The following is a 15,045-nucleotide window of genomic DNA, read 5'->3' as shown; positions in this document are numbered from 1 at the left end:
GCGATATCACCTCGGTGGAAGCGGACGTTAAATAAAGCTATTTCACACACAAATTGCGCGGCCGAAGCTTGGAACACTAGTAAATTTTCTTTAAAACATCATCATCTACTTTATAATGGTCGCAGATTATTTTATGGTGGACTGTGTAGCGGAGTTGCAGCGTAGAAATTTTGGCTGCCGGCCTAGTGGCATTTAGGTCACTAATATATTGCTGTTTTATTGGCAAGGGATGTTTTACGTGCATTACAATTATGTTGTATACAATAATTAACCGGTTTAATACTATATTATACATAAAAGTGAATGAAATTCAATGTTTACTATTTTGCTTTATACATGAATATCACAGGTCAAATTATTGAAATAAATAATGCAAATAGATTATGATTTGAAACATCTTGTATGTCATTGTTCTATTTGTTATATAAGACTACATGATATAAACTTTTTGATAAGCCTCTTTTATCATATTTTGAACCAATGGAATAAAGAGCAAAGACCTAGAATATATTGTAAATATAATCAGGTTTTTGATCAACTGATCAAAGGAAAATATTGCGAATAAATTTGTTGTACTGCTATTGTAAAGAAATCATCATTGTTTTATTTGATATTTAGAATACACATAATCGTGTATATATTTGAAGTTAAGAGCAATTATGATTAGTGATACCTGTATGACCAACTCTCAAAAGATAATCTCATTAAACCAAGTACTTTTTTTCATTTGTATTAGTTGATTTATACTGAATAAAGATAACACAAACAAACAAAAATGAGTTGGCTGTGTGAACACCTCAATGACAAGTGGTATCAGATGCCTCAGAGAGAATATTCAAATGCTCCTTGTGATACGTTTGTAACACAATTATAACCTAATGTATTACACGGGAGTGGAGTGGGTGGGTCGGGGGGCTTTTCGATTGGCAGGGGACTATTAAAATGGGTAAGCAGAGATAAGCAATTTGATGAAACTTTGTGTATAGTTTCATTACATTAGTACCTTGACCATATTACCTTGACCAAGTTCGACAATGAGCATTCTCTTAGTCAGGATAAGCAAAGCAACTTGATTGGCCGGGACTTTGAATTGGTTGATGCTTTGGGGTATGATAACTTTGGTTATAATGAAGTACTGGAACATAACAACCCAGCTTTTAATTGAGCTAGAATGTTTAAACTTGGTGTAGATGTTCATCAGGTCTTGACTGAACATTTTGAGCTACAGCTTGGCAATTTCATTGGTCGATGCTTTGGGACAAGATAACCTTGATTTCTATCTGACAGAGAGTGATGAAATTTACAGTATAGTTTGATTGCTCGATACTTTTGAAAAAAATATGAAAGTGCGATTAATTAATGTGTCATCTTTTACTTTGGGGTTTTGGCGGGAGACATCATCCATACTGTTTGCTTGTTTAATATCCCCTATACAATATACGCTCGACCTCATTACCCGAACTGGGGTAGAAAAGTGGGATCTTTGACAATGAGGCAATGAACTTGTACATTCTTTTGCAGCTGCACAAGAGGGAACATCAACGCCGGATTAACCATGGTGGTGGGGAGTTTTTTGAAAACTTTGATCCTTAATTTCACCAAGGGGAGATAATTTAGAAAATTTCCAAGGACATCATTGAAGTCGCATTGGCAAGATCTACTAACATTCTAAATTTCACGAAAATCGCACAACTATTAAAGAAGTTGTCAAATTGGTAATAACTTCCGGTTCGAAATGACAGCGACGAATTTTCGAAATGCCCAAATCCGAAATTGCAGATTTGAAGTCAATGTTTCAAGATACTCAAAGAAAAAAGAATTAGTAAAATAGGTCAAATAGTCACAGAGTTACAGCATTGTAGGTCAAATGCATTCCTTCGTAAAATTCGGTGATTTCGGATTCGTAAAACGTTTTGAAAATATATTTAATCAACAGCCACCACCCATTTTTGGGGGGATAGGTAAAAGTTTCAGAACGATCCTATGGTTAGATTCTGAGAAATCCGATTTGTGGACAAAACACAAAAAAAAAATAACAATAATAATCTTAACTGAAACAATAAGCTTTCATATGTAATATGAAAGCTTAATAACTAGACCTGCAAGCAGCACTGAACCGGCTTTCAGAAATCAGACAGGAAGTGTGTCATACAATAGCCCATTCATCGAGCTACTAAACGATACTTTAGGTGTTTTAATCCGGTCACACCCGACCGTGAAATCACGATTTTTGCAAGAGCACCGATTTTAACTGGGGTTTTTTAATATCAAATATATTTATATGACTACGGTTTCACCGGTGCCACGTTACCCTAAACATATGTCACTTCCGGTACCAATGAAACCATTAAACAGGTTTCCACATAAGCATTGCACACATCAAATAAAATGGACGCCGAATCAACCAAATCCAGCAATATCAATTCATTTTATACATTTGTTACATGTAAGTGTACAGTATTTCCGGTGATAATGAAAATGTCCAATTAGTTTTATGAAATCAGAAATGGCATAAGGCATCACACGGTGAAAATTTTATGTAAATCGAATAATAATTGCCACTTTTATAGACCAAAAACCTTGAAAAGTGACTTGTATAAAACCGTCTATTTCTCTGCAACCGTACAAGTTAGAAACCATTTTCTGGTATCTGTATGATCGTATGGGTTAAATCTATTTGTTGATTGGAATCAAATATCATAATTTTAAAAACATTACAAATTAGACTCATTTGAATAAAATATCTGTTTTGAAGGCTAAAAATACAGTTTTTGCCAAAATGACGTTACTTCCGGTGATAATGAATATCTTAAATTACTTGTATGAAATCGTAAATGGCATTATGTATCACACAGTGAAACTTTTATGAAAATCGAAGAATAATTGACACTTTTATGGACCAAAAACCTTGAAAAGTGACCTGTTGAAAATCGCCTATTTCTCCGCAACTGAACAAGTTAGAAACAATTTTGTGAAATCTATATGACCTTATGGATTATATTAATATGTGAATGTAAACAAAAAATTAAAATTATTAATACATATTAAATAATTCTTGTTTGAAAAAAATATTGATTTTAAAAGTTAAAAATGCACTTTTTGACAAAATGTCGTCACTGCCGGTGTCAATTTTAAGTTGTAATCAATTTGATACGACGCATACTTGGTTTTTGAATCAAATGGTGTCACTTTTGTGAAAATCCAATAATAATTGACTATTTTACAGGCAAAATAACGAAAATTTTGACTTATGCAAAATTGCCCATTTCTAGGTAACTGCTTATATTACAAACTAATTTTAACATACATTTTCTTCGTATAGATTATAGCTACAAGTTTTAAAAGTTACGTAGAAATATCTGAAAATCTGAAAAGCCTGAATGGGTTGTAAATAGGTCAATTTTACACCTTTTTTCACCTCTTAATCGAATTTGCTCGAAAATGAAATCGAAATTAAAAAAACTGTTCACAACATTTTGTGCGCCTTTAAAGGGCACACTCTTTTAGTTATATCAGTTTTTAAAAAAAATAATATTTGCTTTCGAAAAATGGTACCTAACTGTCAAAATTGTAGTTTTTGGTAAAATTAAGCCACTTCCGGTGCGGACAGATAACTCTATTGGTAACAAAAAAATGACAATTGAGACAATGGAGTATTTGAACTTTGTTTTATACAAATCGAGCAATAAATAATTAATCTAGGACTGAAAAACTGAATTAGCCAATGGCGGCCAAGGAAAATTATTGAGACAAAAAAAATCACATTTTTGCCTAAGTCAGATGACTCGTTAATTTTCTGTAAAACACGACTAAAAAATATTCATTAATAAAAAAGTTTTTTGTAAAAATTTAAATTTTCAAATTTCGAACGACAAAAGCCATAGATGAATGTTCGAAATTGAAAAATGTGAGATAGCCATTGTCTCGGAAAAGATTCAGGGTTTCCAAAAATGTGAATTGTTTTAAAGTAGGTAAAGAATTTGCGAAACCACGGCCGATTTTTGATTTATTGCTACCGTTCAAAATTCGGCCACTTCCGGTCTGCGCAGAAGTTTCAAAAGTACTTTATCGAGTAACCACCACATGGTCTCCCGATAGAAAATTGAACCCTAGATCGATATCTGTTTTCGATCATGGAGAAATAGGCTCCCGCGGTAAATAATAATAATAATAATAATAAGAACTAGAACTGCGAAGTAGTAATGACGGGTTTCACCGGTGCCACGTTACCCTTGAATTTATGTCACTTCCGGTACCAATGAAACCGTTAAACAGGTTTCCACATAAGCATTGCACACATGAAATAAAATGGACGCAGAAACAACCAAATCCAGCAATCAATTCATTTGCTACATGTCAGTGATCCTGTCAAAATTACATTACTTCCGGTGATAATGAAAATGTTAAATTGGTTTATGAAATCAGAAATAGCATCATCACATGGTGAAAATTTTATGTAAATCCTATAATAATTGCCACCTTTATAGACCAAAAACCTTGAAAAATGACTTGTAGAAAATCGCCTATTTCTCTGCAACCGTACAAGTTAGAAACCATTTTGAGGTATCTGTATGATCGAATGAGTTCATTCTATTTGTTGATTGGAATCAAATATCATAATTTTAAAAACATTACAAATCTGATTCATTTGAATAAAATATCTGTTTTGAAGGCTAAAAATACAGTTTTTGCCAAAATGACGTTACTTCCGGTGATAATGAAAATCTTAAATTACTTGTATGAAATCGTAAATGGCATTATGTATCACACAGTGAAAATTTCATGAAAATCGAATAATAATTGACACTTTTATTGACAAAAAACCTTAAAAAGTGACCTGTTGAAAATTGCCTATTTCTCCGCAACTGAACAAGTTAGAAACCATTTTGTGATATCTATATGATCGTAAGGGTTCATTGTATTATGAATTATTCTGAAACTTCTTGTACAGAAGGTAAGGTAACCAAACAACTTGTTAAAGCTATCCCGACAATGATCCATAAAACGGAAGTAGTCGAAAAAATTTCGGATATTTTGAGAAAAAAAACAACGTAAAAAAAAAAAAAAAAAAATGGAGATCTTGCGAAAAAAGTGATTACCACGCCAGATTTCACCGAATCAAAACAACTAAAGTGTCATTGGATAATTCGAACAATGGACAATCTTATGAGATCTAAATGGTAAAAATTCGCAGGTTAGGCAATATATAATGGAACGCTGAAAATCTATTATTTTCCTTTTTGGAGGCTATTCAGACGCTTTTATTTCGAAAACTTCTCTTATTTCCTTTCTTAAACTTTTGTTACTTAGAGTCCTAACGGTGGTCTATGGTGTGAATCCAAATTTAAAAGCCTCAATATAGTATAAACGGTCCAAAAGGGCCACAATCTTTGAAAAGAAGTCGAAAAATCGTTATATCTGTTAATCTGCTTCTAATAGTATAAGGGAGGTAAAACATTCCAATGGATCTTTCTGAAACTTCTGGTACAGGAAATTAAGTTCCCATACCACTTGTTAAATCTATCCCGATAATGATCCGTAAACAGGAAGTAGTCAAATAAATATTCGATATTTTAAAAAAAAAGACAGTAAAAAAAATCGGTGCTCTTGCAACAATCGGAATTTCACCGTCGGGTGTGACCGGATCAAAACATCTAAAGTATCGTTTGGTAGCTCGATAAATGGGCTATTGTATGACACACTTCCTGTCTGATTCCTGAAAGCCGGTTCAGTGCTGCTTGAAGGTCTAGTTATTTATTATTATTTTTTTTTTTTTGGTAGAGCCTATTTCTCAGTGCCTGTAACAGATACCGATATGGGACCTAATTTTCTATTGGGAAACCATGTAGTGGCTACTTGATAAACTATTTTTGAAACTTCTGCGCAGACCGAAAGTGGCCGAATTTTGTGTGGTGCATAAAACGTAAAAAACGGCCGTAGCTTCGTCAATTCTGTACCTATTTTCATACAAATAACATTTTCAGAAACCCTGAGTCTTTTCTCGGACGATAGCAGTTGAAAATTTTGAAATTTCGAAACTTCGTCGCAGACTTCTAGCCTTCGAAAAATGAAAAATTTTGTTTAAAAGACAATTTTTGTTATTTTTCAAAATTTTCAAATTTGACCTACATTTTTGGATACCTGAAGACCATCCGATTCCAGAAATATAATTTTCATTCTGAGTTATCGCCCTTTATTTTTCGATTTTTTTCGAATTTTCTGCCCATTGCCCAACCCATATATTTTTGGGAAAGAATAAATCGATAGTTCTGAATGTCCTGGAACATAAAGCTATATAGTCAGACCGCTGCATAAAGCAATTTCAACAACGATCCGTAAAGCGGAAGTAGTCGAAATAATGATAGATATTTCGAAAAAAACGCCAAAAATGGGTGTTTTGGGTAAAAAATCGATTTCTCCGTCCAGTATTAATGGATGAAACGAATTAAGCTTTCGTTGAGTGGCCCGAGGAATGGACTGTCGTATGATGCCCAATTTATACGAATACTATGACCAAGCAGCAAAATATGACAAGCTGAAAATCAAGTATTTTCTGATTTGGAGCGTTTTTGGACGCCTGTATCTCGAAATCTTAACCGCAACTTTTTTTTTAACTTTCTCTATCGAGAGTCCATTCAATAGTCTTGTGAATTATGCCATCCAATAAGACTTTGAAATGTCTGGAATACGATAAAAAAGGGACTGAAAATCGAAAAAAGTCGAAAAATCGTGAACTTTTGCAAAATGCTCTATTACTTTATTATTTAAACAATTTTTACAAAAAGATTACAGATTCGGATAGCTGACCTAATTACGATTCTAACGATGTATAATATGTATTGAGTTATTGAAATTTTATTTTCGATATTTTGACATTTTTGCATTTTTGGCACCTTTGAACATAGGATTTCTCAGGGTCATTTTATCTGATCAGATAATGTAATATATCATTACAGAGCCCTGCCGCTATTTAATTGCCCAAACTGGTTATTAAAACTATTTCTCCATACTGGAAGTATTCAAAAAATGTAAAAAAAAAGGTTAAAAAATTGTCGCTCTTGCGAAAAGCTGGATTTCTCGGTCAGATATTACAGGACCAAAAGAAGTAAAGTGTCTTTGGATAGCCCCATTAATGGACTATTATATGGCATCTCAATGGTACGATTTCGATGGTTAGAAAATAAATTGTGGTACGCCGAAAATCTAGTATTTTCCGTTTTTGGAGCCTTTTTAGACGTCTTTTTCTCGAAAAGGACAACTCCGATTTTTCTGAAACTTTTTTAACGTAGAATCCTATGGGTGGGCTATGGCGTGAGTCCAACAATAAAAGCATTGAAATAACATAAGTTGTCCAAAAAGAGCCTCAATCTTGGAAAAAAGTTGAAAAATCCTTACATTACTGAAAATGATCTTCTAATTTTCTTTCTTTGGAAAACAGCTGAATGGATTATTCTGAAACTTCTTGTACAGAAGGTAAGGTAACCAAACAACTTGTTAAAGCTATCCCGACAATGATCCAAAAAACGGAAGTAGTCGAAAAAATTTCCGATATTTTGAGAAAAAAAACCCGTAAAAATTTTAAAAAATGGAGATCTTGCGAAAAAAGTGATTACTACGCCAGATTTCACCGAATCAAAACAACTAAAGTGTCATTGGATAGTTCGAACAATGGACAATCTTATGAGATCTAAATGGTAAAAATTCGCGGGTTAGGCAATATAGAATGGAACGCTGAAAATCTATTATTTTCCTGTTTGGAGCCTATTCAGACGCTTTTATTTCGAAAACTTCTCTTATTTCCTTTCTTAAACTTCTGTTACTTAGAGTCCTAACGGTGGTCGATGGTGTGAATCCAAATTTAAAAGCCTCAATATAGTATAAATGGTCCAAAAGGGCCACAATCTTTGAAAAGAAGTCGAAAAATCGTTATATCTGTAAATCTGCTTCTAATGGTATAAGGGAGGTAAAACTGTCCAATGGATCTTTCTGAAACTTCTGGTACAGGAAATTAAGTTCCCATACCACTTGTTGAATCTATCCCGATAATGATCCGTAAACAGGAAGTAGTCAAAAAAATATTCGATATTTAAAAAAAAAAGACAGTAAAAAAATCGGTGCTCTTGGAACAATCGCGATTTCTCAGCCGGGTGTCACTGAATCAAAACAACTAAAGTATCGTTTGGTAGCTCAATTAATGGGCTAATGTGTGACACACTTCCTGTCTGATTCCTGAAAGCCGGTTCAGTGCTGCTTGCAGGTCTAGTTAGGCTTTCAGACTTTGTCTGAAAGACTATTGTGATTACTAAAATTATTATTATTAGGAAAGACTTGTTTTTACTAAAATTATTAAGCTTTCATATGTATAACATATGAAAGCTTATTGTTTCTGTTAAGATTATTAAGCTTTCATATTACATATGAAAGCTTATTGTTTCTGTTAAGATTATTATTGTTATTTTTTTTTTGTGTTTTGTCCACAAATCGGATTTCTCAGAATCTAACCATAGGATCGTTCTGAAACTTTTACCTATCCCCCAAAAAATGGGTGGTGGCTGTTGATTAAATATATTTTCAAAACGTTTTACGAATCCGAAATCACCGAATTTTACGAAGGAATGCATTTGACCTACAATGCTGTAACTTTGTGACTATTTGACCTATTTTACTAATTCTTTTTTCTTTGAGTATCTTGAAACATTTACTTCAAATCTGCAATTTCGGATTTTGGCATTTCGAAAATTCGTCGCTGTCATTTCGAACCGGAAGTTATTACCAATTTGACAACTTCTTTAATAGTTGTGCGATTTTCGTGAAATTTAGAATGTTAGTAGATCTTGCCAATGCGACTTCAATGATGTCCTTGGAAATTTTCTAAATTATCTCCCCTTGGTGAAATTAAGGATCAAAGTTTTCAAAAAACTCCCCACCACCATGGTTAATCCGGCGTTGATGTTCCCTCTTGTGCAGCTGCAAAAGAATGTACAAGTTCATTGCCTCATTGTCAAAGATCCCACTTTTCTACCCCAGTTCGGGTAATGAGGTCGAGCGTATATTGTATAGGGGATATTAAACAAGCAAACAGTATGGATGATGTCTCCCGCCAAAACCCCAAAGTAAAAGATGACACATTAATTAATCGCACTTTCATATTTTTTTCAAAAGTATCGAGCAATCAAACTATACTGTAAATTTCATCACTCTCTGTCAGATAGAAATCAAGGTTATCTTGTCCCAAAGCATCGACCAATGAAATTGCCAAGCTGTAGCTCAAAATGTTCAGTCAAGACCTGATGAACATCTACACCAAGTTTAAACATTCTAGCTCAATTAAAAGCTGGGTTGTTATGTTCCAGTACTTCATTATAACCAAAGTTATCATACCCCAAAGCATCAACCAATTCAAAGTCCCGGCCAATCAAGTTGCTTTGCTTATCCTGACTAAGAGAATGCTCATTGTCGAACTTGGTCAAGGTAATATGGTCAAGGTACTAATGTAATGAAACTATACACAAAGTTTCATCAAATTGCTTATCTCTGCTTACCCATTTTAATAGTCCCCTGCCAATCGAAAAGCCCCCCGACCCACCCACTCCACTCCCGTGTAATACATTAGGTTATAATTGTGTTACAAACGTATCACAAGGAGCATTTGAATATTCTCTCTGAGGCATCTGATACCACTTGTCATTGAGGTGTTCACACAGCCAACTCATTTTTGTTTGTTTGTGTTATCTTTATTCAGTATAAATCAACTAATACAAATGAAAAAAAGTACTTGGTTTAATGAGATTATCTTTTGAGAGTTGGTCATACAGGTATCACTAATCATAATTGCTCTTAACTTCAAATATATACACGATTATGTGTATTCTAAATATCAAATAAAACAATGATGATTTCTTTACAATAGCAGTACAACAAATTTATTCGCAATATTTTCCTTTGATCAGTTGATCAAAAACCTGATTATATTTACAATATATTCTAGGTCTTTGCTCTTTATTCCATTGGTTCAAAATATGATAAAAGAGGCTTATCAAAAAGTTTATATCATGTAGTCTTATATAACAAATAGAACAATGACATACAAGATGTTTCAAATCATAATCTATTTGCATTATTTATTTCAATAATTTGACCTGTGATATTCATGTATAAAGCAAAATAGTAAACATTGAATTTCATTCACTTTTATGTATAATATAGTATTAAACCGGTTAATTATTGTATACAACATAATTGTAATGCACGTAAAACATCCCTTGCCAATAAAACAGCAATATATTAGTGACCTAAATGCCACTAGGCCGGCAGCCAAAATTTCTACGCTGCAACTCCGCTACACAGTCCACCATAAAATAATCTGCGACCATTATAAAGTAGATGATGATGTTTTAAAGAAAATTTACTAGTGTTCCAAGCTTCGGCCGCGCAATTTGTGTGTGAAATAGCTTTATTTAACGTCCGCTTCCACCGAGGTGATATCGCAGACAATAACATGTTATTTGTGTATGGTGAGAATATTTACAAAGTGATTAATGGAAAATAGATAATTGAATATATATATGTACAGAAACATTGACTAACTGGTGCAAAGTAAAAAAGTGCTATTTGAGACGATCACAGACATAGACAGACGAGCACAGTGCAAGACATACATAAACATGGACGAACATATAGACAAAATGGACAATTACGAACAGACAGGAACATTTAAATACAGAGACATGATATGTACATATATATATATTTTGGTCATTTTGTCGGTCTGGTCGTTCTGTCCGGTAGAATGGCAGGGCGGTGCTACTCTTCCTTGGGGCTTGTCGGTGAGTGATAGGCCTGATCCATTCTTCCTTCCATTTGGTTTTTGTTGTCCGGTATGGTGGTTCTGTTTCATCTTCATTTTTTGTGTTCATTCCTTTTGTTTGTTGGTTCTCTGAAGGAAGAATCCAGCACCTGAAAAGAAAGAAAGAAAAAAAGAGTATCTGGTCTTACAGCTAATCTGGGATTATTTCGTCTGAGATAAGGAACAGTGGAGGGGGGGGGGATGGTGGCAAAAAAAAAATAACTTAAATAGAATGAAAGATATAATTAAAATAAATTGGATAGAGTCAGGTAAGAATAGTAGTAGGCATAAGGTTCAAATAAAGCATAGTATATTTATAAATACATTTTATAATTCTTTATTTCAAATCCATTAAGGGTGATATAAATTTATTCGTACGGGATTTATTTGACTCGCGCTGTTATAAAGCGTAGGGAAATAACTGGTGATTGGTCACCATGGGCCAATCAGGAGCTCGTATTGTGAACTGCTGACCCGACCTTGAAAGTTGTAAACAACAACACACATGTGTAATGGCTGCGCCCATGAAAGAACGTGAATCGACTGATATTTCATCAAATTTACGCTGTATTATTCATTACCAAGGATTTAGAAAGGAACGAGAACAATTATTTACAAAATCTCGCTGGGATAAATTCCGTGAATGTGCCCATGAATGGCTAAAACTTGATGGGCGAGCGAAATGGATAGCTGAACAGGCGACTTCGGGTGATATAATCAAACAAGGAATTTATCGACGCGCCAAAAGATACTGGATTTCACCCAACATGCTACAGGCCTTTTACAGACAAATTCCGAATTGGGTCTGCCCGTAATCGTATAGATAAAGAAAAATTAAAATCCCCGGCTACAATCCAACCAGGGAATAGCGGGAGTGTAGACGATCTGCGACCTACCTCTCCAAACAAATTACGCTCCTGAAGCAAAAAGAAAGAGTAAATCGGTGCTGCCTGTTGTGTGTATTATATGTAAAAAACGTGACAGATTTGTCACTGTTGGAGAAAATAGGAAGAAGGATGTATTAACACAGACTCAGACCCAAACAGGCTCAGGTAGGCCTAATGTTAATATTATGTTACTTACTAAATTTATAATTATTACTAATAAATATTAAATATATTCATCCTACAGTTTTTAATTATTGTGTTGTTGTTTTTGTTGTAAATGGAATCAGAAGTGCTACTGCAATCACTGTAAAATTGTTATGAAGCTAGCCAGTAAAGCCTTTTACCCCATTTGTTGATTTGGCACAGTCATTGGTTAAAGTGTTGCACATTTGCTTGCACAAGGGATGAAACATAGAGAAGTTAACTTGTTTTTTATTTTCTTGGCCCACTTGTAGGTGCCTTGCTAAGACGATCTGTCTCTAGACCATTTCCGCTCACACAAAGGATCTGAACTAAACAGCATGCCAGAGTTGACCAGCCAGGTACATGTACATGTAGGCCTCAAAGTGACATTCCCTCCCCCACCCTTGAGCACAAACAACATTCAACGCTATATGGTGTATAATTTGTTTGCAAATTTGTTTGTAGGCCAACTGTTGAAAGCTGCTGAATTGAAAGAGGATGAAGATATTTTAAGGCATATCAGAGGGCAAGATTGTGTGGCCATTGAGGTCAGATATCACCAAAAATGTTATAGGCAATATACATGTACTGAATTTCTTAGACAGTTATCAGAAAGGTAAATATTTGTGATGTTTTTTTTATTTGTATTCTCCGCCTTCTTGCCACTGGTATTATTCAAATAAAACTGAACCATGGGTGAGTCCTGAAATTACTATGTTTTTGTCCAGTGGACGTTAAACCGCAATTCTCCTCTCTATCTCTCCTTGTACTGCTAATGCCTTCCTGTCTTCATTAGCTGGTTTCTGCATGAAAATAAGATGTTAACCCCTGTGTAAGTGTCTTTTTCCTCTGTTGTACGAAATTAATGAGAGTAAACCAAGCTCCAGAATTTTGTTTTAATTGTGTACATGTATATGTTTATTTATATTTTTCAGCAAAGATGACTAGCCCTCCGTCGAATATTAAACCACATACAATATATTCTGTGAAGATGTCATAAGAGAAAGAATCATAAATGGCCAGCAAAGTTGTCTTGTACAGAGAGAGAGAGAGAGAAATGGGGTTTAACGTCCACTCAACACAAACTAGGTCATTTTGGGACTAACATACGGTTTCAATTTTATTTCAATAATTCGCTTGCGCGTATGGGTCTTTAGCAGTGAAAGGAAACCGGAGTGCCCGGAGGAAACCCACGAGGTTGCGAAGACGCCTCTATCTCCATGCCACATACGCTCACACCTGGGATCAAAGCCACAGCCACAAGCCAGAGGTGACCGACCAGCTAGAGGTCGAAGCGCGGCACTCTAGGCCATCCCAACCCCCCTTTCTTGTACAGACCTGTGCATGTGTAGTAAATGTGAAAATGAAAAAAAAACTGTTAAAGAGACCGAATTTGATGTTAATACATTTAGTGACAGTGATGATGATAATGAAGATTAACTTTGATGACATTTGATGTGCAGAGTAACTGTTTAATTTTGATTTTCAATGATTGTTTCACTTTAATAAATAATTTCACAACTGTTCATCCTGTTTTCTAACCTTTCCCTTCATTCCAGCCCAGATACACAATTATTTTTTTTAACTTATATCTACATGTATGTTTGTAATTTGACCATTAATCATATCCGAAATAGTAGTTCACAGCTACATGTACAGTTGTAAAAATACTGTAGTGGCTAATTGAAAGGGAACATGTATGTGGGTTTAGAATGTTTATCTTAGTGGAAAAAAATCATGTGATTCAATGCTTATAAAGTGGTACTGATCTCCATTATTTCAAAAGCATATCACTCAACTACTGTCAAACATATCCCCTGGCTAGAATATGCTACAAATCGACTCTAGCATGTTCCATACAAGCGATAATTTCTGAGCAAACATCCAACAACCAACCCTAACAGGCCCTTGAGATCCAACAAACAAAATAATTATTGGGCTTGTTTGCCCACACCTTATGATTCATACAAGACCTGATAGTCTATCAATTACAGGCATTTGACAGAAAGGGAGATAATTCTTTTTTACCGTTAATGGATTTCCACAATTCTTTATTCACCCATGACATTTGTGTTTTGAGCATTTTTATTTACATCAAAATCTGTCCAATAAACTGTTCATTGCCAAGGATGAAGGCATGAGGTGTTTTACCAACTATTTAATTTTATGTCAACTTCAGAATTGTTAGTACACAAATAGCATTTATTTGACAATTTTGACGAATTTCATCTGGCCCTAAATCAATAAATTGCAAACATTTTGCTTGGAACTCCCAGATTTTGTCTTCCTGGCATCATAAGCTTTCCAAAAATGTATAGTTTTTCTTTTATGGAAGACCGTGTAGCGGAGTTGTGTTTCTAAGCTAGCTAGAAATTTTGGCTGCAGGCCTACACCTCCCAAGCTAAATTTCCCTCATGTCATCCTGTATAGCAAAGGCATATGCCTGTCTTAATTAACCCAGTACTAAACACAATTTACTTGTTTAATTTTTCAGGATAGCTGATGGGATGCGGGTCAAGTTATGCCACTTGTCTATTTAATTATTTACCAGTGAAAAATCGAATTAACTTCACCAAATTTTTACTCATTATAATGATATTTTTTTTCTGTTCATATTATTTCTATGACATGTGACAGTGACTGTGAATATGAAAGCTTTAATATCTGCTTAGCAGATCTAGTTATTATTATTATTATTTTTTTTTTTTGTGTCATTTCTACAAATCGGATTTCTCAGAATCTAACCGTAGGATCAATCTGAAACTTTGACCTACCCCCCCAAATATGGGGTGCGAATGTTGATTAAATATCTTTTCAAATCGTTTTTCGAATCCGAAATCACCGAATTTTAGGAACAAATTCATTTGACCTACATTACTGTAACTTTGTAACTATTTGAGCTATTTTACTAATTCTTTTTTTGAGGGGTGCCTTGAAACATTTACTTAAAATCTGCAATTTCGAATTTCGAAAATTCGTCGCTGTGATTTTGAACCGGAAGTTGAGATCAATTTGACAACTTCTTTAATAGTTGCACGATTTTCATGAAATTTAGAATGTAAGTAGATCTTATCAATGCGACTTCAAAAATATCATTAGAAATTTTCTAAATTATCTCCCCTTGATGAA

At 34.3% G+C, this 15,045-nt stretch overlaps 1 long non-coding RNA gene across 1 annotated transcript; it reads left to right on the top strand.

Moving 5' to 3' along the window:
- The first annotated feature begins 11,112 nt into the window (after positions 1-11,112).
- Positions 11,113-13,444, top strand: LOC126828429 (uncharacterized). Its single transcript, XR_007683049.2, has 3 exons — positions 11,113-11,898; positions 12,382-12,532; positions 12,852-13,444. It is a non-coding gene; the product is annotated as an uncharacterized LOC126828429 (long non-coding RNA).
- The last annotated feature ends 1,601 nt before the right edge of the window (positions 13,445-15,045 follow it).

The sequence above is a fragment of the Patella vulgata genome, chromosome 7 (genome assembly GCF_932274485.2).
Source record: "Patella vulgata chromosome 7, xgPatVulg1.2, whole genome shotgun sequence".
NCBI classification, from domain to species: Eukaryota; Metazoa; Mollusca; class Gastropoda; family Patellidae; genus Patella; species Patella vulgata.
The sequence above is the reverse complement of the archived record's forward strand: the minus strand, read 5'-3'. Positions and strand labels throughout refer to the sequence as shown.